General features: G+C 39.1%; 1 protein-coding gene across 3 annotated transcripts in view; it reads left to right on the forward strand.

Annotated features, from left to right (window-relative positions):
* Window positions 1–2545: 2545 nt before the first annotated feature.
* Window positions 2546–26256, forward strand: part of FBXW7 (F-box and WD repeat domain containing 7) — a 227776-nt gene continuing 204065 nt past the window's right edge. For 2 of the 3 annotated variants that reach the window (XM_047856401.1, XM_047856400.1), the window contains exon 1: window positions 2546–3682. The gene's annotated coding sequence lies outside the window, so the exon portion shown is untranslated. The remainder of the gene's footprint in view (window positions 3683–26256) is intronic. The other variant, XM_047856402.1, reaches the window with a different exon arrangement.

Here is a 26256-nt window from a genome sequence, read left to right on the forward strand (position 1 = left end):
GATGCTGGCAATGTTCCATTTCTTGACCTGGTGGGTCACAGGCAGGTTTCTTTTAGAACTACTCATTATACTGAATAACTGCTTTATGCATTTAAATGTATATTTCACAATAAACATGCTAAAAGTAATTGAAGACTTTAGATGGCATTTCTAGAAACTTTACCAGATGTTTTAGCTTATGAAATCTTGACAGTAAAAACCACTGACGTGGGATAATAAAACACTGATTAAATTGTTTATCATAAGAACTCACTTCTCAAGTGCAGGAGAAAAGAACCCTACAAATAACCCTTTGTTATATTTTAACATAGTACGTAGATCTCTATCACACACAAACTGATGAAGCAGGGAAAAGTACTGTTACCTGAAATTTCAGATTTTTTGGAATTTTGAACAGACTAGCTGTTTTCTCCTGTGGATTAAGAAGACGTAAAAGAAATAAAGAGATGCAGACTAAGTTGAAAATGTATGAACTTCCTCCTCTCCAGTTGCCAGTTCCAGCTGTTTCCTCCAGTTATCACGCTGGGTGGTGAGGTGGGTGGATTTTGCCCAGCAAGCTTAGTGCTGCTGTTACTCCAGAAGTAGGTGGATGAGGGCTCTCCTGAGTGCTATTCTGTTTCTCACTAGTGAGGTTCTAAGGTGGAGCCACTGGCAATGAAAACAGATCAGGCTGCTGACAAACCCCATGTGGTACAGTACATACTTTTCTGGAGGCGTCCTCGGCTGGGTTGCAGAGCTCTGATGCTTGCGCTCTTTATCTAAAGCCCACAGAACTTAAAATCTGAGGTGCTCAGGCTTCACAAAATCTCCTAAATCGGCAGATTTTACTCATTCAATTTCCAGCAGGAAATTAGGAAGGGGGAAACACCAAATACAGATTTATTTTGTAACCAGGTGGGGCTATAACTTGCTGGTCACATTCCCTGTGAGTCTTATTTGGAAGGACATGGCAGGGCATTGGTCATGACAAGGCGGTCAAATCCATGCTAGCTTAAGCAGGATAGTTAGCCTGGCTCTTGGAACTTCGGACAGTTGGGCGAGTGCCACTTTGTGAGTCTCTTCTTGCTTCTGCAACATCCACTTCCCCGCTTCCATTGATCTTTCTGCAGCATTTTAATAAAAATGAGCCCTTGGATTCACCCAGTTAGAAGTTTCCTTGGTATACTGTTTGCATATGGTGGTGGTAGAAACCCCGAGCTTCCACAATTCGCCTCTAAAAACTTGCTCCTTATTCCCTGAAGTGGAAAGACTTGTAATATCCACTAATGCTGCTTCCCAAGCAGGTAGGGTGCGCCAGGGTCCGGTGACAGAACTCTAGAATCTGCTTCCTTTCATCATTGCTGCCGCTTTCATCTCCGTCTCACACTATTCCCCCGGACAGGTGCAAGACAGATTCTGAGGATTCTGGTCCTTTCATCTTAAAACATTTCTTTTCCTAGAGAACTACACTTTCAACTTCATGAGTTTTTATTTGAACTTACTTTCCAGGATAACATCTGCAGGAAAAGCTGCATAATCGTACTAATACTTAGAGAGGAGATAGCTTTTGAGTCAGACCTGAAACACAGGCCAACATTTCTTGATTTTGGTTATAGATGGACACTTGTGAACAACCAAGATCAGCTCTCCGAAGCTTCATACAAGCAAGAATGAGTACTAAAAGTGAGACAATAAAGTCAAATATCGTTCCGTAATCTCCGGGAGGCCGGCTCCCTTCCCTCGCGTCGGCAATTCGCCCCCCTTTACACTAAAGACACAAGTTGTGACACCGTACCCAAACCGCACCCCTACTTCCTTTCGTGGCGGGGGGAGGGGGGGGGGAGGAGGGCTGTATTACCATTCTCTTCTTTACAATGCCCCGCAGCTTACAAAACGCTTACACTTCCATCAACTCCTCTGAACCCCGCGGGTACCTCGGAGGGAGGCATTCATTCATCAAACATTTGCTCGGCCGGACCACACGTTATCGGGTGCTAGGTCTCGCCCCAAACCACGGGAAGGGTGGGACGCTCGCTCCCTGGAGCAGGTGCAGCGGAACGGACGTCGGCCAAGTTCTCGCCCAGTCTGGCTTTTCGAAGGCCCATTTGGGGCGATATGCCTCACCTTCGGGGGGTGCGCGCCCGAGCATGGCCGTGCGGCCTGGGCCTTCCTCCTTGCTCCCAAAGGAGCCGTCACCACCTGCCCTGAAGGAAACCTCTACAGAGCAAGCTCTCCCCGCCGCCGTCGGGTCAGGGGTAAGATCAGGCGGCAGCTTAGGCTCCACTCGGCTCCTCCCCTTCCTCTCTTCAATTCTGACGCGGCCGCAGAGGCGGCGGCAGCGGCTGCTAGTCCCGCGGCCCGAGGCGCACCCACCCGCTCGCGGAGCCCAGACTTCCTCTTCCCTTGCAGCGTCATCAGAGCGCGCTGGAGTCAGCCAGGGCGGGGTGATTAGAAAGGGGAAAAAAAAAAAAAAAAAAAAAGGCCAGCGGAGGAAACGTCCCGGCGGAAAGAGAAGGGAGGGGGTGAGGGGAGCTGTTGCTAGGTGACTTGCGTCATCGGGCCGCGCCGCTTTCCTCCCGCCCCTCTGTGGAGTGAGGCGAGAGCCCCGCACAGAGCGAGCGAGACAGCGAGCTGAGCTCCGGGCGCTACCGCCACCGCAGCGGAGAGCGTGAGAGCGAGGGAGCATCGGAGAGACCCCGCCTCCGCGCACTGGCCACGGCCGAGACCTTCGTCCTGACCTGGACCGGCGGGAGTCGCGGCCACCCCTCTTTTCCCCCCCTCACCTTCCCGGCCGGCAGCGGCGGCTGCACACGCCGGAGCCCGAGCCGGAGCCGGCGGCTGGGGGGGCTGGGAGGCGGCTACCTCAGGCCGGGACTAGTCAGCTGCTCCGCGGTGAGAAGACGCTGAGGAGGGGGTCGGAGCTTCTGTCTCGTCCCGGGGCGCGGGGCGAGGGACCCCCAACGTGTAGGGAGGGGGTCCCAGCCGCAGCGACACATGCGGGAGCCGGGAGCGGGGGCGGCGCCGAGCGGAGCCGGCCGGGTCCCCCACCTCGCCGCCGCCTCGGCCACCCGCCCGGGGCCGTAGCATCTTGCCCCCAGAGTGTATGAACCCGGGACCCACGCTCAGCAACCACCCCCCGGCCGGGGGGGCGGGGACCCCAATGTGAAGCGGCGGCCCCGGCGGCGGGGAGAGCAGGACCGGCGCCACCGTCCTTTCCTTACCTTCCCCCTCTCCTCAGCCCCCTCGCGGGGGGGGGGGTCTTTTCCCTCGGCCTGTCGCCGGCCCCCCGGCTCCTCGGCAGGACTCCGGGAGGAGTTCTTAGAGCCCCCTCCCCCGCCCCAGCCCCGAGGGCGGCGGGGCCGGGGGGGACCCGGGGGGCCGGCCGCAGCCTCAGCCCAGAGGAAAACTTTATAAAAGCAAAATCTGGAGCCTCCCAAACGTGACTGTCCCGGGAGAAGTGGCCCAGGACGGGCAGCGGACACAGCCTGAAGGGACCCAGGAAGAGGAAAAGCGGAGGTAAGCGGGGCCGCTGCCGCCTCCTCTGCTCCGGCAGCGCGGAAGAGACCCGGGTGACCGCCTGGCTTAGAGACACAAGCACCGCTTCTTCCTCAGTAACGCGCCGAGCCTTCCGCAGCTGCCGCTTCAGAGCGAACGAGGAAGGGAACCAGCCCACTTTCTCAGCGCCACGGCTCTTCCCTAAAGTGTGAGTGGCCCCGGGAAAGGGAACGGAGGGGCGGAACGTGGGAGGATACCGGTTCGCTCTCCTGGAGTTTGGCTGATGTTTGACCGGAGTGTTGGGAGAGCGTGGATCAGAGGGTGTATCTATCTTTATGTTTACAGCGAGGAGGAGGGTCTTGGATCGTCCACGGGGTTCGAACGTTTAATACGTGGACTAGGCAAGCTCGCAGGTTCCCTTAGGGGAGTTCTGCCCCTATCCAGGGTGGACACTTGCACCTTTCTGGCCAGTAATTGGCAAAGGGAAATTGAGGAAGCCAAAGCATATGTGCACACAAAGGACATCTCTGTAATACACCTTTTCCTGGTACAGCGGGTGTGAAACCCCGCTGTGGTTTTTGTTTCGGGGCAACTCTTATTTGGGCTCCCACGAGGGAACCTTTTATCCTGCGAACCCCTGAAAGTAAAATTCCTTTCTTCTTCTGCAGTTTCCCTCGAGAGATTTTCATTTCGGTGCCTGCTGGTGCAGGAATTTTTTTTACCTCCTCATTTCTTGGGTCCAGTTCCTGTGCATCAGGACACTGTGACAGATTTCAGTTACTCAGGAAATTCTGAGTTCTTATGAATCACAGCTTACTTGGAGGAGAGCATCTAGTACTTTAACCAGTTTTTAAAAGTTGTTACATTTTTTCCTTACCCAAATGCTTTTTTTTTTTTTTTTCTTTAAATGTTTGGGTAGCATATGTCCTAATTGCTGGCTTTTTTTTTTTTTTTTTGTACTTGGCAGAATGACTTGAGACTTGCTTGTTTGAGTTATCTTTACTTCCCTATCAAATGAGGAGAAACTTTTTTTTCAAATGAGGGGAAACTTCTTTAAGTTTGTTTTTACTTATTTTGGGAGAGAGATCCGTGTCTGCTCAAGTGGGGGAGGGCCAGAGAGAGAGAGAGAGAGAGAGAGAGAGAGAGAGAGAGAATCCCAAGCAGGCTTCACACTGTCACGCAGAGCAGGACACAGGTCTTGATCTCACCAACCGTGACATCATGACCTGAGCCGAAATCAGGAGTCAGTTGCTTAACCAGCTGAGCCACCCAGGTGCCCCTGAGAAACTTTTTGGTATTAAACTCTTTGAAGAATGATTATTTCCCTTCCCTTCCATTATTGTGAAGGTGAAGTCTGTAAAAATCTTTGGTTTGTATCTTAGGTATCCTCTCTAGTGTCAAGTTGACATGCGGGAAAGTAATGAGCATTTCATATACTTCTACAGACCTTAAGGGTTCAGTACAGGGTAGAATTTTATTGAATAGAACATTGGCAGCACTATACTGAGAATTGTGGTTCCTCCAGACAGCAGTGTGGACTCACGCCCTCTGAAGCCACTGCTGAGAGAAGCTTTTTGGGAATGAACGTGAGCCTCGGGTTATCTGTGCTAACTTCGTCATTCAGGATCTTGACTAAATGTATTTAAAACTTTCTCAAATAGTGTTTGCATCTGTACTTTTTCTCCTTGAGGTAATGAGTTCTACAAGCTTATTAGACCCTAAATTATTTAACAGTTCATTTATTTATCCCAAACCTGTCTCTCTAAAGTTGTAAGACACATCCAGAGTTCTTGTTCTGAGAAGTGCTAGAACAAGCTGGAGTTCATCTTTTCTTGGTTTTATAGATTTTCATTGTTCCTCTTTACCGTCATCTTTCCTGACTTTGTGTGTCTGTCTTAGAATGATATCTTTCTATTCCTTGATCACTTTGCCCTCCTCAGGAACTTCTCCAGCTATTTTGTTTCTCTTTATATATTTGTGTTTGTTATGCTTTTTAAAGGAACCTTAGGTTCTGTCTATTTTAAATGGGTACTGACATGAAAATACTGATTAGTGGATATAATGTTAGATGTGGAATCAGAAGCAAATGTCTCTGGACCTGTTTGTTATCTTGAGACCTTGAGGATGTTACGTATCCCATGTTTCACAAAGATGGGAAGAAGAGACCTCTAGTCTTGGCATTGGCTGTTTTTTTGGGGCAGGAGGGGGAGACAAACCAACAAACTATAATTTGAAGGTAGATTTGTACTCTATCGGAGTTGCTTACTAACTTTAAGACTTATTTTTATTGCTCTGACTATAGATTGGTTAAAAAGCATGGTAATGTTTTATTGCAAAGAAGCAGTAAAGTGTTTGGGGTCCATTTGGGGTCCCTGCCTTTGAGATGCTTTTATTTATGGCAGAGGCAATGAAACACAAGTTGCATAAAATCATAGGAAAGGGAGCATGAACCAGTGTTTGTTTATAGCCACTATATATTATGCTACTATGTTTGGTACCTTTAGATATAAATGTATTTGAATATTTTTCATTAGAGAAGTGACTATACAAAACTAATTGGAGTGTCTGAGCCAAATCTGGGAAAGAAGTTCTCTTTTAGGATGAAAGGAGCAGTGGGGGTAAAGTGTTGAAGGCTTTTGGAATTGGACGGTGTGAGAGACAAGTATAATTAGGAAGTCAGCTTGATGGGAATACAGATGGAGATTGGTTGTTGAGTCAGCTTAGGGTTAGTTTGTGTTTGTGCAGCTTTATGAGTATAGCCCAAAGAAGCAATTGAGAGCAATGTTCCTGAGAAGGTGGTTTTAGATGATTGAGGAGAAATTGTATTTTAGGTCAAGAGGCATTATACCTGGAGTAGGATTTTGTTTTTCTAGGAAACCAACATTAAAAAAATTTTTTTTTGATGTTTATTTATTTTTGAGAGAGAGAGCGTGCATGCACACGAATGGGGGCGGGGCAGAAAGAGAGAGAGAGAGGGAGGGAGGGAGACACACAGAATGCGAAGCAGGTTCCAGGCTCTGAGCTTTCAGCACAGAGCCCATGATGGGGCTCAAACCCATAACCCATGAGATCATGACCTGAGCCAAAGTCAGACGCTTGACCGACTGAGCCACTCAGGCATCCCTAAGAGAACCAGCATTTTTACACCATGGTCATCAAAGAGCTATACAGTTGCAAGAGTGAAAAAGAAGATGCCCCCAGTATTTTAGTTTGGTGCTAGTGGTTTCTTATAGAAAATAAATCAGAAATAAGGCAGTAGACTTTGTTTTGGACATTAAATTTTAGGGTGAAAGTTGATGCTGATGCAATCTGAAGATAGAAAAATAGTTAAACTAATGAGTGAAATGCTGAAAATGTAGAGTTAGGAGTCATTTTCACAGTATTACGTTTTCTTGAGAGAGCTGACAGAGTAAAGAGATGAGAAATGTGTATTTTTACTTGGGCGGGGGGAAGGAAATCTGTTAAAGTTAGCAAAGATGTAGTAATGACAGAGAATGGATGAGACTGTACCTAAGAAAATGTTTTAAAAGTAGGTAAGACTTGAAGTCAACAGGGAGGAACAGCTTTTAAACATGGCTACCATGTTCAGTCTTAGGACACGTGAGTCTATATTTTTGAAAGAGCTAACAAGTTTTTTGTAGAGTATATAGGTCCCTTGAGATTAAGTTTCAAAGAATATATAGGATTTCACTGTAAAGGAAACTATACATGAAAGCACAGATTTGTTTTTATAAAAATTTGTGTTTTTAAAGTTTGCCCTTCATTATTATCCTGAGTTTGGTCTTTACCATGATGAAGTGGGGCTAAAAATAGCTGGCAGAGAAGCCCGCTTCCCCTGCTTGCAGTTGATGTGTGTCTTTGTGTCCCATACAATGGAGGGGGATATTCCTGTGTTGGCACAGCAGTGCTGAAAATGCCTTTTTTTTTTTAAAGCCTTTTTATTAAAAAATAAACAAAAAACGACTTGGCATTTAAAAAAATTCAGCTGTCTTTGAAGCATGAGACACCGTAAGACTTTTTTTGTGGTGAAACCTGCAGCTAATGGAACTAGCATTTAGTGTTGACTGACAAAGATAAGGATTGTGAGATAGGGTACACACACACACACATGCACACACACACACACACGCACTTCTATCTCCACACATTTTGTGTTCCTTAGTTCAATTCACCACCTTCCTACTAGCTTCTTTGGCCTCTTCTTAAGGGTTTAATACAGGGAGCTAGATCTTAGGTGATTCTAGGATGAGGATACAGGGACTAGAATATATGCCATACAGGTGCCTTCTCCAGCCTCTACTTTCCACAACATTTTTTATGCAGGTAAAACCATGTTTAGATGAACTTAAAGGGCAGCCTTTTCGGGTTGACATGATTTACTAGCAAAGATAGGAGGAAAGGTGGGACTCTGGTAGGAGGGAGTGTTGACCTCATGTGCTTTGCCTTGGCAACTTTGGGATTGATATGGGATAATTAAAGACCCTTGGGTGTGCATTTGTGTTTTAGTACTCATGACCTGAAAGCCTACACCTAGGCTGGCAGCAGCTCAACTTGTGTACTTTAGAAATGGTTCTTGGAGAAGTCGTGAGTTGCTCTCACATCTCATTGTGTAGAGGAGGGGTTGGTAATTTTTTTTCTTTTTTTTTGGTAAAGGACCAGTTAGTAAATATTTTAGATTTTGTGGTCCACATCTGGTACAACGATTGAGTTCTGTTCTTGTAGTGTAAAAGCCATAGCAATATATAAGCAAGTGAGTGTGACTGTGTTCCAGTAAAACCTTAAACAGTTGACCCTAGAACAGTGTGTGGGTTAGGGGCACCAGTCCCTTGTGCAGCAAAAATCCATGTATGACTTTTGACTCACACCGAACTTAACTATTGATGACCTATTGTTGACTAGAAGCGTTACCAGTAACAGTCTGTTAACACATTTTTTGTAGATTTATATGTATTATAGACTACATTCTTACAATTTACTACATTCTTACAATATTGAAAGAGAAAAGAAACTTATTAAGAAAATTTTAAGGAAGAGAAAGTACATTGACAGTACCGTATGTATTGAAAAAAATTTATGTGTAAGTGGATTAGCGCAGTTCAAACCCATGTTGTTCAAGGGTCACCTGTACATAAAAACAGGAGGTAGGTTGGATTTGACCTGCAGTTTATGGAACCCCAGTGTAGACAACTGCCCAGGTCCACCAACATATGGTGTAAGCATTCCATTACAAAGATTGGAGTGGCTGCTTTAGGTGTTCTCCATTTTCTAAGTGAGATGTGTCCTTGAGGGTTGTGTTAAAATGATTCCGTAGTAAATCTGGAGTCAACTGTTCAAAATACTTTTGCCTTCAGAGTGATGGAAACTATGGATTGAGGAACAAGGTGGCAGTCCTGTCTATAGCATCTAAAAAATACAGACTTACTTGCATTTTCTTATTCTAAGATAAATAATTGACATAGTGGTATACTGGCTATGTGTCATAGCTGAAAGTATTTTTGAAGAAACTTAGGGGTGTAATTTTGGATGGTTCTGAAAATAAATTGTAAAGCATTTATTTTAATGTAAAATTATAAGTGTTTATGGTTGGTTTGAATCAGATGAAAATATTAGCCAAGTTGTAAGAACATTAAGTTTTGATACTTTTTTAAATTATTTACTTATTTTTGAGAGAGAGAAAGAGAGAGCAGGGGAGGGTCAGAGAGAGAGAGAGAATCCCAAGCAGGCTCTGCTGTGACGTGGGACCTGATGAGGGGCTTGAACTCAGGAACAGTGAGATCATGACCTGAGCCCAAATCAAGAGTTAGCCGCTTAACTGACTGAGCCACCCAGATGCCCCCAAGATTTGATACTTCTGTTTCTAAAAGTCTTAATTTCTTGCAATGACCAATTCAGTATGTAGAATAATGGGGTGCACAGTTTTTGTTTTGTTAAGTCTTAACAAATCCTCTATTTTTTTTAATGTTTATTTACTTTAAAAATTTTTTTTATTTTTTTGATTTTTGCTCAAGCACGCAAACAGGGGATGGGCGGAGAGAGAGGGAGACACAGAATCTGAGGCAGGCTCCAGGCTCTGAGCCATCAGAACAGAGTCTGATGCGAGACTCGAACTCACAAACTGTGAGATCATGACCTGAGCTGAAGTTGGATGTTCAACTGACAGAGCCAGCCAGGTGCCCCTTCTTAACAAATCGTCTAAATAACTTAAACGTATACTCTAAAAAATGTTTGCTGTATTCTTAAGGGTAAATGTAGCATGGATGAACTTATTTCTTAGGAGACACTGTCTCAAATGTATTGTTTAGGAAGGATAATTCACTTTGTACAATTTTACATTATAGCTAATATCAAAACATTTGTTTAATATGTCAACAAATTCTTGCATTAGATGATGGTATATTTTTACCCTGACTTCATAAATATTATTTATTTCATGATTCCCCTATTTATTGCAGGGGAGGAGGTGACCCTTGCAATAATGATAATTTTTAAATTAGTTTCTAACCTGCTTTTATGTTTCATAGTATTTCTACGCATGTAATTGGTACTTCATTTCCTCTTTCATTAAAAAAATGTATACAGTTTGACAATTTAGGCTACCTTTTAGTAGGTCATTACAAAGTTGCTTTCCTATTCATTAGGAGAGGATTCTTGTTCTTTTGAAAATCTTAATTTTTGTCATTTCAGGTAATTTTCTCATTGTCTTAAGCTTAAGGATAGTTGGTGATTTAAAAGACACAAGGTATCCATCTCATATCTGCAAATATTACAAATAAAAATATTCTATATTGGTGACATTTTCAGTGGAGCAGGGGAAAGAATGCTGTATTAGTGTTTTTCCTTTTTTTTTTTTTTAAACTTAGCTGCATTGTCATTACAAACAGATGAGTAAAGTTGCTTTCAAATAATAAACTTTTTTTTTGAAGAAATTTTTTATTGAAGAATAATTGACACACAATATTGCATTAGTTTTATGTGTACAATGTAGTAATTCCATATTTATATACATTAGGAAGTGGTTGCCACAGTTAAGACTAGTTATCATCTGTCACCATGCAAAGTTGTTACAATATTATCAACTATATTCCTTATGCTGTACATTACGTCCCATGTTGTATTTATTTTGTTATTTGAAGATTGTACCTCTTTATCTCCTTTACCACCTATTTTATCCATCTCCTCATCCCCCTGCTCCCGCCCCCTTCCTGGCAACCATCAGTTTATTCTTTATGAGTCTGTTTCCTGTTTTGTTTTCTTTCTTCATTTTGTTTTGTTTTGTTTTTTTTTTAAATTCCACATGTAAGTGAAATCATATGATATTTGTCTTTCTCTGTCTGAATTATTTTACTTAGGATAATACCCTTAGGTCCATCCATGTTGCAAATGGCAAGATTTCATTCATTTTTATGGCTGAGTAATACTCCATTGCATATATATACCACATCTTCTTTGTGTATCTGTTGATGGACATTTAGATTGTTTGCATATCTTGGCTGTTGTAAGTAATGCTGTGATGAACATCGGGGTGGTATATGTCTTTTTTAATTAGTATTTTCATGTGCTTGCTTCGGCAACACATATACTAAAATTAAACTAGTATTTTCATTTTTCCAGATACATACCTAGGAGTGGAATTGCTGGATCATATGGTAGTTCTATTTAATTTTTTGAGGAACCTCTCCACTGTTTTCCACAGTGGCTGTACCAGTTTGTATTCCCACTAATAGTGCATGAGAATTCCCTTTTCTCCACATCCTTGCCAACACTTTTTTTTTTTATACAGTTATTTATTTTACATAGAAGTGGTTTTTACACAGCCATCTCTAAGGTAAATAAATTATATGATCTTTTTCTAAGAGCAGGTTTTGATCAGGAAGTAGGTGAACAGACCGTGGAGACTCTGAATTCTTGAAGGGAAAGGATGCTATTGAGGAAGAAGCGAGTTAAGGAAGAAGTTATTCGTGATATGCCAAATTTCTCTTACCATATAATTTGGCTGAAATCTGCCTTCATTCAACTTGATAGCAAATTTTGAGTAAATAATGAACTCTTGCATTTAAACCTTTTTACTTGGAGACTTTTTCCTGCCCAGTGTAAAACCAGTCTGTCTTACGTCTTAATGTACTTTTCGATTTTTGCTACTTTCTTTTGAGACTTTCATTGTTTTTTTCTCATGATACCTTTTATAGTATGTTTAGAGTGTATTTTCTAAATATACTCTATGTATATGACATTTCCTGAACACTATGGGATATGTATTTTCTAATAATTATACTACTTCACACAAGTATATTTAAAATTTCCTCCTATTCCACCTCAGAATTGTGAAATATTTGAGGGAACATTTGTACTTGATTTGGATTTTGAATGACTAATATGTAATAATTTCTCTAAAATATTCCTTTAAATTTTTTGGGTAACTCGATTTCTTTAAAACAGTAAGCTAGTACAAGAAAGTATGAGAGCCTGTATGTGTTGTATTATCCTGCGGTGCAGTGGTTGAAAAATAATAAACAAAAATGTACCAGAGACCTCACTGCTTGAGTATCTTTTACTCTTTTCTCTGTCACCTAAGGGATAGCTAGTGGATCACTCAGATATTGTGCAGTTTCTATTGCTTTGCTGTGCTGCCTCTGCCCTTTCTTTATAGCTGGGGGGTAGCTACTGGAAATCTGGGTGGCTTTAGGTAGCATGTATTGTGTGTGTCTGTGTGGACATATACCTAGTGTACTGTATTAGGTGCTCCTTTCTGCATGACTGTTCTCGGATTTAGGAAATATTGAAAGACATAGTGCAAAATGTATGTTTTTTAAAGTTTATTTATTTTGAAAGAGAGAGAAAGTGCAAATGTGGGAAGAATGGAGAGAGAGGAGAGAACTAGAATCCCAAGCACGCTCTGTACCGTCAGGGCAGAGCCTGTCATGAGACTTGAGCCAATAAACTGCAAGGTCATCACCTGCGCCAAAGTCCACACTTAACTGAGCCACCCGAAAGACATAGTGCAAAATATTTTTAATGTCACTTAGCCTTTCCTCTGAGAGGATCATCATTGGGTAAGATACTGTTTTCTTCTGGCTTTTTTTTTTTTTAAGAGAGAGAAAAGAATGAGTGGGGAGAGGCAGAGGGAGAGAGAGAATCTTAAGCAGGGTCCACACCCAGCGTGGAGCTGAGGATACTGCTCCGCGGGGGGGGGGGGGGGGTGTTGATCACGACCATGAGATCATGATTTGAGTCGAAATCAAGAGTTGGAAGTGTAACCAACTGAGCCACCCAGGCACCTCTCTTCTGGCTTTTTCATCCCATAGCATCTTGAGTGAACCCAATAATATATGTTAGTGTAACATGTGAAGTCTGGAGACAAATTGCTGGTTTGTTTTTGGAAGAATGTATATATCTTATCAGACTTTTTAGGATGGCTGACATAAAGTAATGTGACCCATCCCTGTTAGTTCTTTGAGTTAAAGATCTTTTAAGGTATGATATGGACAGCCCTAAAGTCAGGCCTTATATTGTCCAGCATTTAAATTCAGCCCTAGAATTTGACAAATAATACTGAAGTAATTCCGCAGTGTTTTCAGAAGTATCTGAACTAGCATATGATTCATTAACATTTTATTAAAAACTCTTGAAAACTAGAGAATGACACACTGCTGTGTTTATTATTTAGAGGAAAGAAGGACTGATTTGAACATAACTTGAATTTGAGTTCATTTCCAAAGACCTCAGTAGTACTTGGATCACAAAGGACTCTTTTTTGAATAATTCATTGATTATCTCTGAAAGTGACTGTGGTGTAAATTGTTTATTTAGAAATATCAGGATGCAATTTAGTTATCAAGTCTCTTAACTGTCCATCTCTTTAGTGCTTGGGAATAAAAAGCTTTAAAAAATTATGAAAAAGCTGGGACGCCTGGGTGGCTAAATTGATTGGGTTGTCTGACTCTTGATTTCAGCTCAGGTCATGATATCGTGGTTGTGAGATTGAGCCCCGTGTTGGGCTCTGGGCTGACAGCATGGAGCCTGCTTGGAATTTTCTTTCTCCTTCTCTCTCTCTGTCTCTGTCTCTTCCCTGCTCATGCTTGCTCACTTTCTCTCAAAAAAAAAATTAATAAACTTAAAAAAATTATGAAGAACTTTAACAAGTTTTATCTGTATCATTATATCTGAAATTATCATTCCATCTCAAATTAAGATTGAAGGAATTTCGTTTATGTGATTCAGTTTTAACTAAATTTTAGTTTTCTCCCTTTTTAAAAATGATTAGTATGTGTGTGTTTGTTATTCTGTTTTCACTTTTTGTGTTTATTATACACATCAGTTTTCAGAAATAACTTTTCCTTCAAGCTTGGCATAATCAGTGTTCTGTTGGCCAGCATAAGAAACAAATGCTTCTTGACTGTTTTATATTTGGAAAGTTTCTATTTTGAGAGCAATTTGGTGATGTCTTCATAGTCTGTTTATTTAATAGAAGTGTATATTTAAGATAAGTATATGAAAAAAATCCAAAGGCAGAAAGAAAATATTGAGATATATTTCTTAGTAGTGATTATCTTGCCAGCTCTTGTCCTCATTCTCTAACTTCTTTTACGGCAAGTTTGTTGTAGGTTTTGATGTAAATGCAAAAGCTAGATTGGTTTACATATTAATGGATCTCTAGCTATGTGGTTAATTTAATAAAAATTCTAGGTCAAAAAAATCCAGCTATTTTAAATATTTTTCTTTGTTGGTGGCAGTTGGAGTTTATGCTTCTGGAGTTATGCTTCTTTCCATTTCAGAGATTTTTCAAAATAGGATTTTATGATTATGACTAGTTTACTAGGTAGATGGGAGAAGAGCATAGTTTTTCTAGTGACTGTAATTTCTTTTTATTTATTGTGTATGTAATACCAGAAGGTTATATAAATAAATTTGTGGATCATCCTTTTTCTTTTGCATAATTGGTGGTCTCTTAATTGACTACCATGTGAATTTGAGAACATAAACTTTGGAATGTTGCTGTCATGAATGGGGAATCTTTTTCTATTGAATATTACATAGGCAGATTTCTTTTCACTGAAGAAATATTAAAATACTGATTTATTAGATTAGAAATTTAGAGCAGGAGACAGAAAACTTCAGATTTTTTTTGTGAAGGCCAGATATTTGGTAGGAGAGGTGGGATGTACAGAGGGTGGGGAGAGCCACAGAGCCAAGGAAGGAGGGAAGGGCAGATACCAGGGAGAATGGCACCGGAAGTTTTGAGGTCAGTCTTAGTCAGAGGTCACACCCTGTTATTTCTTCGGGTTTGTGGAGTGGGGTGTTACCACATGTTATCTACCATCCTTTGAAATGTTGATTAGATTAGCTCCTAGCTTTTCAACATCTGGATTCTTTAAGCCATTGAAGTTTTAATCTGTTTGGGATAATCAATGTATCCTAGGGTGGGAAAATTTCCACCATACCAGCTGTGGTTATTGAAGGGGCAGACAGGGTTTTCAACTGCTAGTGGAGTTTCTTTTTTTTTTGTTTTTGTTTTTGTTTTTTTTCCTCTTTGGCAAAATTTCCCTAGCTTTGCCTAAGTGGGATGCGTGTAATTCTGTATATGTGACATAGTGGTTGAGAGGCAAGCTTTGGAGATGATAGACCCAGGTTCAGCTGTATTGTTTTGTGACTTTGGGCACATTATTTATTCTGTGTGTGTTCCTTGTAAAAACTGGGCGATAGTAATAATACCTACCTCTTTCATAGGGTAGTCAAGGTAGTCAATATTCATTATAATATATGAGTTAATGCATTACAAGGTCTGGCTCAGAGTTAGTGCCCAGGGAATGTTAGTTGTTGAAATTAATAGTATTAATATTATAATATTGTTATTGTTGTTTCTGTGAGGTTGCTGTTTTGAATGCCAGAGGCATTTGTGATCTTCTGAAGAGGTCACTATTTTGAATACTGGCTTTTTTCAGCAGCAGGTATTTATTGAACACCTGCTATGTCAGGTATTGATCTGAGTGCACAAAACATAAAAATCCCTGCCCTCCTGAAACTTATGTTCTCTTTGGGGACCCAAGATACACAAAGCAAAATAGATGACCCATCACTCATTTTATGAAATGTGGTGTTTGACTTGATAGCTAAGCCTGTGTTAACCAACCCTATCAGCTTTTACTTTAGATCGTTTTTTGTTTGTTCTTCTTTCAGTGCTTGAGAGTGTTTGGTGGCAGAAGCACCCTAAAAGCATGGAACTAGTCTCATTGTCTCAGGTTATGGCTCAATGTTAATTTTAAGGCAGTCTTACACTCCTCATCATTTCCTTGACTTACTACTTAAATTGGCTATCACAGACTTTCCTTTCAGTCCCCAAATTTCTGTTGCACATTGTTTGCAGAAGTGGTGCTTCTCCCCATCTCATTACCTTTTGCTCATCCATGTCACTTCTTAAGAAAAGGAATTGATTACTAGAAACCTTTTTAACGTTTATTTATTTTTGAGACAGAGAGAGAGCATGAGGGGGGGGGAGGGGCAGAGAGAGAGGAAGACACAGAATCTGAGGCGGGCTCCAGGCTCTGAACTGTCATGTCAGCACAGAGCCCGACGTGGGGCTCGAACTCACGGACCGTGAGATCATGACCTGAGCTGAAGTCGGCCGCTTAACCGACTGAGCCACCCAGGCGCCCCCTAGAAACCTTTTAAAGAAATATTCCCTGACTAATCTACTGTATACTTTTCCTTCATCTATTTTGTTATTCCCACCTTCTGTCTATTGTTAACTGAGATATTTAACTAGTTTATTGCCTGTCTTGTGTTAAAAAATTAAAAAAAATTTTTTTATTTATTTTTAAGAGACAGAGAGACAGGAGACAGCACGAGCTGGGGAGGAGCAGAGAGAGAGGGAGACACAGAATCCGAAGCAGGCACCAGGCTCTGAGCTATCAGCACTGAGCCTGACGCGGGACTCCCAACTCTATGAACCATGCGATCATGACCTGAGCCAAAGTCAGACACTTAACCGACCCAGGTGTCCCTACTCTCTGTCTTTTAAAAAAATATTTTTCTTGTTTCTTCAGTTAAATTGTAAGACATTGTAGGTTAGGGACCACTTTTCTATTCTGAGCCTTTGCTTCCTCGCTTGAAAAAAAGATACTACCTATCTCACAGGGAAGCTGTGAGATTTCAGGGAGATAATGTGTGAAAAAGGTCCTGAGCTAAATCCTAATAGTAGTTTCATTTTCTTTGAACCACTCTAGTTCTAAAGTTGATACTAGGCATATATAGTCAGTGCTTAAAAAAAATACTTGTTAAGTTATTCTGAAGTGAGGTTGGAAGTCTTGTAACTTCTACTTGTGTGGCTAATTTTAGTTATTTCCAGATGAGATTTAAAACATTACTTTTCATGTATCAGATAATAAAGGTGAGATATTAATAAGAGATGACATAACAGTGATTAGGAGCAGGGACTCAAGCCACTATCATTTGGGTTCAAATACAGACTACCACACTTACTGGTTGTGTGACATTTGGCAAGTTGTTTAATTCTGCTGGTTTTAGTTTCTTTATTTGTAAGATGGGGAAGACCATAACCAACTCATGGATACTATGTTGCTAGAGTAAATGAGATAATAAATGAGAAGCACAGAGCAGTGCTTGGCACATAACTATGGCCCCAGCGAACATTTGGCAATATCTGGAGGTGTTGTTGATGGTCACAGCTAGGGAGAGGTATGTGTGTTACTAATATCTAGTGGGTAGAGGGCAGGTATAAACAATGTACAGCACAGCACCTCACAACAAAGGCTTATTTGGTCCAAAACGTCTGTTGTGTGAAGGTTGGGAAACCTGCTTTATAAAAAGTCCTCTGTTTCTCATTTGGGTATTTTTTTCATACAAGGTGCTTTGCCAATTCCATTGTGTATAAATACTGATTATTGATAAAGATAAATCACAGACATGGATCTCATTTAACATTCATTTTAAAGGACAGATATAAAGGAAAATTAATAGATTTCATGATTTTTAAAAAAGATTATAGGGCAGTTACTCCAAAAGTAATCTAAAAGTGCTTCCATTTATTATTCAGAAACTAGGAAAGATTTCCAGGTGGATTTTACTAATCTGTTTTTCTAAATGGCAAACTGTTCATGTAAAAGTGTATCAAGAATAGGGAGCTTATGAGATGTGAGTGCCATAGTGTGTAAATATTCATAGGATCAAATATACACTAATGGACAAAGTAAGTATCAAGGTTAATGGAATGATCTATTGGGAGAAACCTTGGATCGCATCTAATTTCCCTCTCTTGTTTTAGTACTCACCACGTTAAGGGCTGTTTAACTGAGGACTTCATCTTTCTATTAATCTCTCTCCCTCTCTCTTTTTTTTTTTTTCCTGTTTAAAATTGCACGTTTACCATTCCCTATTTCAGAAGCTTCTAAATTGATTTCTTTGCTACTGTCCTTTATATTCCTTCCTGAATTGATTCTGCTTAAAGGGGAGCCTTTCTAGTCTGGATTCAGTTTACCATTCAGACCTCTGAGCACCAATCCCTTTATTTCTGGGAGAGAATTAAGTGCTAATGCCCTAAGGTTGGAATTGGAATGAACTAACTTTTCTTATGCATGGTATGAGTTGTATATCATCTTTGGGAGAATTGGTGAAATAGTTCATTGCATCATTTCCTGTATTTTATATGTCAAGTGATTTTCCTCACTTGTGTCTAAACACTGTATATCCATATATACACATGTAAAGTATGTATATACTTAATGCATATTTGTGTGTGTGCGTGTATGTATGTGTGCATGTATATACTTTCACGTAAAATTGTCTCTGCACTTTGCTCTTTCCTCTGTCTGGAGTATTCTTTTCTTTTCATCTGCAAAACATTTATCTCTTAAGACCCTACTTAAATATCATCTTCTCTAGGAAGCCTGTCCTCATTAATGTAAGTGGAATTGTTTTTTTTTTTTTTTTTCTTTCTGGTTATCCACAGTCTCTGTGTGGCTTTTATAGCACTTAAAATAGTTGTTCATATTTTTCTCTTCTACTGGTCAGTTCTTTGAGGGCAAGTGTTATGTCTTACTCATCTTTCAGTTAATATCTTCTCCCCCCAAGTGCCTAATATTTACTGCTCTTTAGCAGGCATATAGTTTGCTAACAAATGAAAGAGAAAAAAAAAGGATTGGAGAGATTTTTTAATGCGCTCTGTAAGAGGAGGACATTATCATGTCACCTTTGCTTCAAAGTGCTTAGTGTAGTAACTGTTCATAGGTGTTAAACAAATATTTATTAAATGACTTAGAAACCAGTTCTAATAATGGTTGGAAATTTCGTGTAAAGTTTTTCTTGTGTATTTCGAGAGGGCGTATCCTAAAAGTAAAATAGCCTAGATATTTGGTACATCTGATGCATTAAGTTGAACTTTCTTTTCCTGACTCGGTAATGAGACTTTTATCCAGCAAATACTTTCTGAAAGATGCTTTTAGTTGTTTTCTTTTTCTCCTGTGGGTCCATTCTAGTGCTGAGCTTGTTGAAAAGGTGAATGTGTAGTATCTGTGCTACATCATGGGTGAGCAAGTAAAAGGCCTCTGTTCTTCTCTGTACATTTGGGCCCAAACAGAGTGACTATATATTTTCTCTCAAGTATGGATAATGACACTATTGAAGCGTGAGAGAGAAAAAAGGCAATTGGAGGTGAGGAAGTTGCCTACTAGGTCTCTTTTTCTTTTGATGATGATTGATTTTTTCCTCAGAGCTGCCTCCATTTACTTATAAAGAATTAGCTAGAAGAGAGAGGGGTGTGAATCTAGAGGATAAGAATATAAGTTTGATAACATGGTAAATAAGTATTTTGATAATTATTGTAATTATAATCCTTATTACCACTTATTGAATGTTTACTATATGTCAGGCACTATGCTAAGGATTTTTGTGTGCATTAGTTAATTTACTCCTCCCAGTAGTCCCTAGGAAATAGATAGTAATAAATTTGTTTTATAACAAGAAATAGATTCCCAAGAATATATAGCTAGGAATTTGAACTCACAGAACTGGGATTCAAATCCTGATCCATCTGATTCTGTGGTCTGTGCTATTAATCACCATGCATGCATGCTGCCTCTTAAGTTTCATGGGAGGAGTTTTGTACTGAAAATGGGACGTCAACAGGTATACTGAGATAGGAGGGGAAATAGGATTTCACCCTATATATATTTGTTAGAAGGAAGACGATTAACAGACTCACGGAGAAGCAATTCCCAGGTTTATGTCCTGACACACAACAATTTTGAAATTTAAGCTTGCCATTTGAATTGACTTGCATTAACCTGCAATTTTCATTAAATTTAGTCTTGCTCTTGCTATGATCATCAGGAGCTAGATACATCTTCAGCAGTAGAAGAAATCCATTTAGGCAAAATCTAAGAGATAGTGGAGCAGAGAGATTTTTATAACTTTTTCTGTGGGTAAAATATATTTTATAGTTACACTGAACTGTTTTGAGATTCTTGTTTATGGGATGAGCCACGGAAATCTGTTATTTAGGATTTGAAAATTTATAATATGGCATGAGGTATAGCAGAAAATTTGAGAATCAGCACTTGTTAGGTTCTAAGGTATAAATTGTTTAAGTCAATGCATATCTGTGGTGTGTTTCCCTTATGTGATTTCTTAGACTATTTTTGTTATTTAAACAAAATTCTTTTTTCCTGCTTTTCCATACTTTGTACAGGATTATTCCTTACAATTAGTTTACTTATAGGTGTTTTATATTTAATAAATATGGTGAACACATATTATTTTTATTTGTTCACAGGAGGTTTAAATAGTTTTCATAATTTTATTTTGTTATCTAAATCTAAAATGTTTCCTGAAAGATTTTCTCTTTCTTCTCTTGATTGTATTTTAAATGCTGTATTTGTAACTTTAGTTATATACATTTGAACTTTGCCTTTTCCAGAATTTTAATTTATGTTTTTGTAAAATTGTATCAAAACTTACTTGCTAAAGCTAAGAGTAGGTTGCTGAATGATGTTCTGTTAAAGATTAAAAATGCAGAGTAACACCAGCATTCTTCACAGAGCTAGAACAAACAGTCCTAAAATTTGTATGGAACCACAGAAGACCTCGAAAAGCCAAAGTAATGTTGAAAAAGAAAACCGAAGCTGGAGGCATTACAATCTCAGACTTTAGCCTGTACTACAAAGCTGTAATCATCAAGATAGTATGGAATTGGCACAAAAACAGATATGTAGATCAATGGAACAGAATAGAAAACCCAGAAATGGACCCACAAATGTATGGCTGATTAATCTTCAACAAACCAAAAAAGAGTATCCAATGGAAAAAAGACAGTCTCTTTATCAAATGGTGCTGGGAGAACTGGACAGCAACATGCAGAAGAATGAAACTGGACCACTTTCTTATACCATACATAAAAAAAACTCAAAATGGGTGAAAGACCTAAATGTGAGACAGGAAACCATCAAAAATCCTAGAGGAGAAAACAGGCAGCAACCTCTTTAACCTTGGCTTCAGCAACCTCATACTTGACATATCTCCGAAGGCAAAGTAAGTAAAAGCAAAAATGAACTATTAGGACCTCATCAAGATAAAAAGCTGCTGCACAGCAAAAGAAACAATCAACAAAACTAAAAGGCAGCCGACAGAATGGGAGAAGATATTTGCAAATGACATATCAGATAAAGGGTTAGTATTCCAAAATCTTAAAAGAACTTATCAAACTTAACAAACACCTGAAAAACAAATAATCCAGTGAAGAAATGGGCAGAAGACATGAATAGATACTTTTCCAAAGAAAACATCCAGATGGCTAACAGACACATGGAAAGATGCTCAATATTGCTCATCATCTGGGAAATACAAATCAAAACCACATTGAGATACCACCTCACACCGGTCAGAGTGGCTAAAACTAACTCAGGAAACAACAGATGTTGGGGAAGATGTGGAGAAAAGGGAACCTTTTCGCACTGTTGGTGGGAATGTGAACTGGTGCAGCCACTCTGGAAAAGTGTGGAGGTTCCTCAAAAAAATTGAAAATAGAATTACCCTACGACCCAGCAATAACACTACTAGGAATTTATCCGAAGGTTACAGGAGTGCTGATTCGTAGGGACACATGTATCCTAATGTTTATAGCAGCACTATCAACAATAGCCAAATTATGGAAAGAGCCCAAATGTCCTTCAGTTGATGAATGGATAAAGAAGATGTGGTATATATTCTTACACCATACACGAGAAGATGTGGTTTATATTCTTACACCATACACAAAAATAAACTCAAAGTGAATGAAAGACCTAAATATGCAACAGGAAACCATCAAAATCCTAGAGGAGAAAACCGGCAACAACCTCTTTGACCTTGGTCTCAGCAACCTCATACTTGACATGTTTCCAACATGTCAATACTACTTGGCGATGAAAAAGAATGAAATTTTGCCATTTGCAATAATGTGGAAGAACTGGAAGATATTATGCTAAGTGAAATAAGTCAGTCAGAAAAAGGCAGATATCATATGTTTTCACTATACGTGGAATTTGAGAAGCTTAACAGAAGACCATAGGGGGGAAGGGAAGGAAAAATAAGTTACAAACAGAGAGGGAGACAAACTATAAGAGACTTAAATACAGAAAACAAACTGCAGGTTGATGGGGGTGGAGGGTTGGAGGGTGGGGAAAATGGGAGGTAGGCATTGAGGGGGGCATTATTGGGATGAGCGCTGGGTGTTGTATGTAAGTGATGAATCACAGGAATCTACTCCCGAAGCCAAGACTATACTGTATATGCTGTGTGTTAACCTAACTTGACAATAAATTACATAATAAAAAAAAAAAGTATAGGACATAGCACTGCGTTAAGATACTACTTTTATCATTTAATAAATTATTATTTGTGTGTGTCTAAGAATATGGCAAGTTTTAAATTTGGGATTCTCTTCTATTTAACATTAATTACTGGTTATTAATTATTACAATAGTTTTTTTTTTAATATCTAGCGAAAGTAGCCTATCTATATTGCCTTCCTTTTCCAGCATTTTTCTGGTTAATTCGCTTTTATTTTTTAATTTCAAGTCAGCACATCTGGTTAAATAAAAGCAAAAACAGAACAAAAATGTGCCTAAGTAAGATTGAATTCTGGTAAATAAGAATTTAGGATTTGGGGTGAGGGAGTTAGATAATCATCTCAGGATTTTAGGATTCTAAGGCTTAGGCTGATTAGTGTTTTCTTATATTATCTACCATAGGTTGTCTTTTTTAGAAATGAATGTTAATATGACACTATTATAAAAATAATATTGATATCAACATTTGAGTGCTTAATGTGTGCCAGGCACTCTTCTCTGTTCTTTATTTAACTTATTCAGTTCTCACCATAGACCTCTGAGGTAAGTATTGTTAATGTCCCTATTTTATAGTTGAAAATTTGGTACAGAGTAGTTACACATTCTCAACATGTTACTTTCAGTTAGTAGTGGAACTGGGTTGTATTCAGGCAGTCAGGTTCTAGAGCCTGGGACCTTGATCACTACTCTATACTATATCATCTGTAAATGTACATAAATGTAAATTTATTTCTTACATGTTATTTATAGAACAGTGCCTGGCACAGAATAGGGTCAATAGAAGTACAGGCCATCTTCAGTGGTATTTAATTGTGTACTCTATAAGGCTGGCAAAGCATGCATTATTATCCATTTATGTATGTATGTATTTTTTTCTTCTATTAATTAGACTCCAGAGTTTATTCAGATTTTTTTATTCTTTTTTTAAAAAATAGTTGAGTTCCCTGAGGTTCTTTCTTAGAAGCCATATTATTGCTCAAAATTATATGGCCATGTTAGATCTCAGAATTAGCTTTTCTCACCACGCATTCAATTTTACTTTCTGTTAGAAATGGATAAAGACTGAAGTTGATTTGTTTGTTTTTTGTATGTCATTGGTTTTGAAAGGCAGAAACAAATATACTAGGTTTATAGTATTGGTATTCATGCCCAGTTGGTGGAGGAAATAAATTCTCAGGTGTTATAAAGCTTTTCTTTACCTGTAAAGTTTTGGGAGTAGTATTATCCTACAGACTTGTGATATTGAATCATATCAGTCATAATAATGTGAAGTATTAGAAATTGTTTTGACGAGAGAATAAAGAGTAACAGGCTTTAAGAGAAATGATATAAGCCACATTTCCTCATCTAAGGAGTCATTTGTAGTGGTTTTTTTCCATTACTGCATTGCAGATTACCACAATTTTAGCAGCTAATCTCACAGTTTCTGTAGGTCAGGAATCTGGGCATGGTTTAGCTGGGTTCTATCCTCAGGGTCTTACAGGATGAAATCAAGGTGTCAGCCAGGGCTGCAGTTTCCTCTGAGGTTCAGCGTCCTCTTCCAGGCTCACTGGTGGTTGGCAGAATTCAGTTCCTTATGTTTGTAGGATTGGTGTGCCATTTTCTTGCTGGCTGTCAGTCAGGGACCATCTCTGTGAGGCTCCTGTAGGCCACACTTAGGTTTTTGCCATGTGGTCCTCTCTGTGGACAGTTCACAACAAGGTTATCGAAAGACAGTGGGAGAATCTCTCTCCCTTGAAAACTCTCTGCCTTCTTCTAAGAACTGATCTCTTTAGGTCCAGCTTCACCCACAAGAATTACCCTAATTTAAGTCAACTGATTAGGGATTGTAATTATACATGCAGTATCCCTTCATAGCAGCACCCAGGTTAATATTTTGGTTGCATAGCCTTGAGAAGATGTGTACACCAAGGTGTTGGAATCTTGGGGACCACCTTCAGAATTCTGCTTACCACATGATTAGTTGTAAGATATATCATGACTTTGCATATCACTAAAGAAGAAAAATGCTGTATTAAAGTATGATACAATGCATTATTAGTACTGGGATGTTGCCTTCTAAAAAAAATAATAAAATGGAATTGTGGTCATTCTTCCAAGGACAAATATTTGCTTCATGAGTATCAAATTTATTCCCCACTGCCGTATTTCTATGTTGTGTTTTGCAAGCATAATTTTTGTTTCAATGCTGAATCATAGTGTAATCTTTTCTTTTTAAAATTTATTTATTTAAGTAATGTCTACACCCAATGTGGTGCTTGAACCCATGACCCCGAGATCAAGAGTCACATGCTCTTCCGAATGAGCCACCCAGGCACCCCCATAGTGTAATCTTTCACAGGGAATGGCAGCTGTATTTTGATTGCCACAGGACAAATGGATTGCTTTTCTTTGTTTCCTGTTTATTTTTAATTACCTTTATTGAAATATATACAGTGAACCACATCCATTTAAAGTATATGGTTTGATGAGTTTTGGTAAGTGTGTATACCTATGAAACCACTACCACAATCAGGATATTTCTACCACCCTCAGAAAATTCCTTTTGACTCTAGGCACTCAGTTTTTTAGCCCAATTATTGATGTGATTTTTGTTAGTATAGATTATTTAACATTTCCTGGTATTTTAACCAGTGAGGAAAAAAAGGATATGGAGACAGGATATTCTTAATTTTTTGTGTTTTTTTTTCAGTTGGGGTAAAATGATCCTCCTTGAAATTTTCTGAACACAGTTCTGGGATGTAATTAATCTCTACTTTACCTAGATATTTTTTTCCACCACATGCAGAGTTGGCTCTCCTGAACCATATACGTATGTGCTTATATTGCTTCCTCATCCACTTTTCTACTTACTGTGTTTGTTGGGCCAAACAGAGAACTAGAAATTCCAAGCTCCTAAAAAATTTCACATTGTTACTATCAGAGGTTTTTCACCTGTTAAGATCGTCATAACACCCCAAGAAAAATCTCAAAAGGTACTCATTTCTGTTTTGTTAGGATTTGTAGTACAGTTTGGATTTTAGGAAACATAAAAGATTTCGCTCATAGTCAACTCCTTACGGTTATTGCTTGTTTCATGTTGTTTAGTGTGTGCAGTGTTTTCCAGTACAGGAAACACTCTTAAGGGAAAAGTCTTACTTCCTGGAGCATAAGAAAAAGGGAACTGAGGGAGAACCCAAGTGAAGCTCTTAAAAAAGCTCACTAGCTGCCATCTAGTACAACACTGTCCGATAGAAATCTAATGCAGGCTAGATATCTAAATTTATTTTTTATTTTTTCCTAAGTTTAAATTATCTAATAGCTACATTAAAAAACTAAAAAGGAAACAGGTGACATTAATTTTAATAGTATGTTTTATTTAACATAATATATCCAAAATATTATCATTTCAACAAGTAATTAGTATGAAACCTGAAAACCTATTAATGAGATATTTTAGGTTCTTATTTTAGTACTAACACTTTGAGATCTGGTGTATATTTTATACTTACAGCACATCTTAATGAGAACTTAGCCACATTTCAAATGCTTACTAACTAATGGCTAATATGGGATAATGCAGATGAAGATTATGAAGGTTTTTGTTCTGTTTTGTTTTTTCTGTTTGAGGCAGTAGATGTGGACCCCACAAGAAATTGGCTTTAGTAAAAATGTTTAATAAGCTAGAGCTTTAATGTTTCAGGATGGTTTCTATGGTTGAGATACAAAGGTTTTTGTTTATAAAGGTAAATACAAAAAATATAACATTTCTCATTGTACAAGTAATGTCATTGTTGAAAATTTGGAAAAGTCTGTACAGGAGACTACAAGTTGCCCTTACTTCAATCTAAAAATAACAAAGGTCAGTCAAACTTTTGTTCAATTTCCTCTTTGTGAATGTTTCATTTTATTTTTGAAAATTTTAAAAATAATATTGGCATTTTATTTAATTATTTAATTTATATTA

Source organism: Prionailurus viverrinus, chromosome B1 (assembly GCF_022837055.1).
Source record: "Prionailurus viverrinus isolate Anna chromosome B1, UM_Priviv_1.0, whole genome shotgun sequence".
In the NCBI taxonomy this organism is placed as follows: Eukaryota; Metazoa; Chordata; class Mammalia; order Carnivora; family Felidae; genus Prionailurus; species Prionailurus viverrinus.